The following is a 3,856-nucleotide window of genomic DNA, read 5'->3' as shown; positions in this document are numbered from 1 at the left end:
CTTAAGTTTCGAACTTACTCTTGTACATAATCTAAATGAGGGAGAAACGTAAGCCCAGGGTCGAATATCACCCCCAAAATCTTCAAAGCCTTTTCTTTTTTGAGTGTTTGGTTCTGCATAACAACTTTAGGGTGTCGTTCCTGATATTTTCTCCCCACCACCATCATCTTACTTTTGGTCACGTTGAAGTGCACTTGTGCTTCCCCGGCCCATTCTTCCGCTATCTCAAGGCTGCGCTCTGCCTTTTCTTCAAGTGCTTTCCTGGAGGCACCGGCCACCACCACCACCACATCATCCGCAAAAGCTTGTATGTGAACCCCGTCTGGATAATTTTTATCTAAAAGAGAAGAGATCATGATGTTCCACAACAGTGGGCTGAGCGGTGAACCTTGCGGAGAGCCTTTGGCTAATTTAAAGTCTATTTTTTTGTCTACACTTTGAAATGATAGGCTTCGGTTGCGTATCACATCGATGCACAGTGCGCGTAGGTTGGCCGGGCAGTTGTTCTTCAGCATGTACGCGTTGATATGCGCTGCACTGATTGAGTGAAATGCATTGGAAATATCCAGTGCTATCATTATTGTCCCCTCCCCTCTTTCTTTGGCTTTCCCTACTTTTTCTGTTATAGTTCTTAGCGCGTTGCTGGTAGAGGTGGCGTGCGTAAAACCAAATTGGCGGCTGTTCAACAGTCTCTTTCTATTCATAAAACAGTAAAGTCGATTCTTGAGTAGCTTCTCTAGTACCTTGCCTAGAACTGAGTTGATGGCAATGGGCCGTACTGTTTTGGCTACGGGAGCTCCTGGAGATTCTACGACCTTTGGAATTAGAATAATTCTAGATGTTTTCCATTTCTTTGGGAAAGAACCGGTCCTTAGCGCTGCATTAAAAATAGTGTGGAAGAATTCTGGATGATATTCGTAAAGCTTTTTAAGAAAGATCGGACATAGCTCATCAGGCCCTGTAGCTACCTTATTTCTGAGGTGCCGTACGCAGTTACCTATTTCCAGCTTAGTGAATGGCTTATCGTCCTCTGTGTTATCTCTGTCCACTGACTCCCAGTTGGCGTTGGGAATTCTGCTACGGTTGGGTATAATTCCTCTATGACATGGCGGGCCGTTTCTTCCTGTGTAGCGGTATACGTGCCGTCTTCCCTCTCAATGCTGTTCAAAATTACAGGGGTTTTCAACCTTCCTCGTGCTATTTTATACGGTAAGTTAAAAGGGTTTCCTTTGGTTGTCGCTGAGCACAGGTCCCGCCAGCTATCCTTCTTAGCTTTGGCTATGTTGTCTACGTATCTCTTATGCGCCTCATAATACCTTCTCTTGTTCACCTCTCTGTCCTGTCCGGATGATCTCTGAAACCTTTTGCGAAGGGCCCCTGTACGTTTTTTCTGTATTTCTAGATCTATATTCCACCAGGGCTTAGCTTGCTTATTCTTGTCCGGTGCTTCCTTAGCATATTTTCTCTTGAGAGAGTTTATTTTATCATAAAATGTTTAGATTACTTCTTCCAGTTGCTCCGCCGTCCCTATGTCCGTCTGAGCCACCTCCTTAAACCATGAGTCCTGCTTAAGCGTGTTGAGTACCTTCTCTTTACCTCGTAACGTTAGTCTTTTAGATTTCCGTATTCCCTCGGTAAAGAATTTTATTTCTATGTACCTATGGTCACTAGCCGTGGGGACCTCCAAGACATTCCACTCTTGCATCTCCGAAATCAAGTTAGGTGTGATAACTGTTAGATCTACCCAACTTCTGCCGTTCTTAGTCTCAAAGGTCGGGAGAGAGCCCGCGTCGTTCTGAACATAGAGGTTCCTATGTATTAAAAATTCTGAAAATGCCTTTCCTCTATCATCTGTCTTTTGACCTCCCCATACCGTACTCTTTGCATTGAAGTCTCCCACTGACAGAACCCTATCATATTGATGTACGGCAAACAGTTCCTCGATTTCGGTTATCATATCTTTAATATCCTCACTGGGGGGTGCATAGCAATTGACGATGAGTAGCTCGCTGTGTTGCCATGTGACACTCGTTGCAACTAATTTCTGACCAATTTTAATTGGTAGGAGTTTGATGTCTGAATCGTGCACCACCGTTGCTACCTTTGCATTAGCAGATGCTGCTATTACTCGGTGCGTTAGAGGAAATCCAATTAATTGGCCCTGATACAGATAGGGCTCTTGAATTACTGAAAGTTGGTGCGAATTTTCCCCTTGATAAATGTTCAAATTTTCGTTTGAGCGGAAGGCTCTTGCCAGGTTAGCTTGGATTATGCGCAGGTTGCCCATTTAAAATCCCCAAGCCCTGATAGCCACTTCGGCCCGCTCCCTGAATACTGGGCACCAGTGGGCCAGCATGGAATGGTCCCGCTGTGCAATGCCCGCTCTACTGCACGCCGGGCAGTCGAACTCCACCTTAGGGCACTGTCGGGTGTTGTGCCCCTTTGAGCAGTGCATGCACGTTGGCTGCTGTTCCCGGCATTCTACATCATGGTGCGCGTATTGGGCGCAGTGCCCGCATCTCAGTACTCTCGGTTGCTTGTAGATGGGGCACTCTGTCCACCCCACCTGCAACTTTTTCTTGTGGAAAAGCTGCCGACTTACCCTCCTGGAGACCGACAGGATGGTGGTGCGGAGACCGGGTCGTCCCTCCCCATACCGAATGACGTGGATTTCCTGGCTCTCCCCTTCCAGCTCATTCTGTCCGAGCAGCTGTGGGACCAGCGACTCTGTGCCAACGGCTGGGTCTATCCCCACCAACTTGTAGGTGTGTCAGCGCTCCTCCCCTTCCCCCACTCTTATGGCTTGCGACACGCTGCTCCCTTGAATGGCAGAGGCTAGCCTGTCCAGCCCCTCTGCATCTGAGGAGACGACCGCCACCCCCTTGTTGGTGGGTCTCAAAAAAACCTCCTTGAAGCCTAGTTTCTGAGGGTTGAAATTCCTCTGTACCATCTCCATCACCTTATTTGGTGCGATGGCCTCGTGGTCCGCTGATTCGATTAAGATCGCCTTTGTCTCTTTCTTCTCCGGCTTCTGCTGTGCTTCCTTGTTGTTTCCTGCCCTGATCTGGTCTGCTGAGTCGTGGGGTGTCTGGGGGAAGGACGGCATCCCTGCGGGCCTCCGGTCCATCTGGTGTGACAGGCCCCGCACTTCGCCTTCGAGTCCTGCCACCTTTATTGCCCTCCTTTGTGCTATGTCCTTGATCGTCTGGAAAGCACTGATCAGTTCCGCTGCTACTTTTTCATGCAGGCCCTTTGCTTGGGCCCTCATCAGCTGTCGGAGGAAGTGTCCCTCCGCAGCGCTTAACTCCTCCTCCGCTGCCACCTCTGTTAGGGAGGGAAAGTCTTTGGCCAATGGCCCGCGTGGGCCGTCTTCCCCGCTGCCGCCCTCTAAGCCGCTCTTCTGTCCCCTGCTGCCTGAGCCGTCCGAGCCAACCTTGCTGGCCACTGACCCGTCATGGTCACTCTCGCTGTCGGAGGAGGCTACAAATTCCTGCGACTTGTGCGGCTGCTTCACCTCCCGTGTGCCAACTCGTTTCGGCGTGCCTGACACTGCTTGCCCTGCTGACCTAGGTTGCCCTACTTCACCTCTTTTTTCCTCCCATACTTTAGCTGTTGCGCGGCCAGTAGGCCGCCCCCGCAATGAAAGCAGCTTTTAAAAAAAAGGGGGGGGCACGAGGAGGGAAACAGGGGGGGGGGGTGGCACGCGGCCCCCCCACACTTCCGTAATGGCACTGTCCACTCACAACACCTGGGCCTCAAGATCGGTCTGAGAAGGCATGTTGCCTTCCTGACGAGGGTGAAACTTTCTAAGTTCAGCAAACTTCAAATTCTGATAAAAATTCTGTAGCTAGCCCAT

Source organism: Haemaphysalis longicornis, unplaced genomic scaffold, assembly GCF_048455015.1.
Source record: "Haemaphysalis longicornis isolate Haplotype H1 unplaced genomic scaffold, Haemaphysalis longicornis Haplotype H1 scaffold_3, whole genome shotgun sequence".
Taxonomy (NCBI): domain Eukaryota; kingdom Metazoa; phylum Arthropoda; class Arachnida; order Ixodida; family Ixodidae; genus Haemaphysalis; species Haemaphysalis longicornis.
This window is presented reverse-complemented; position numbering follows the sequence as displayed.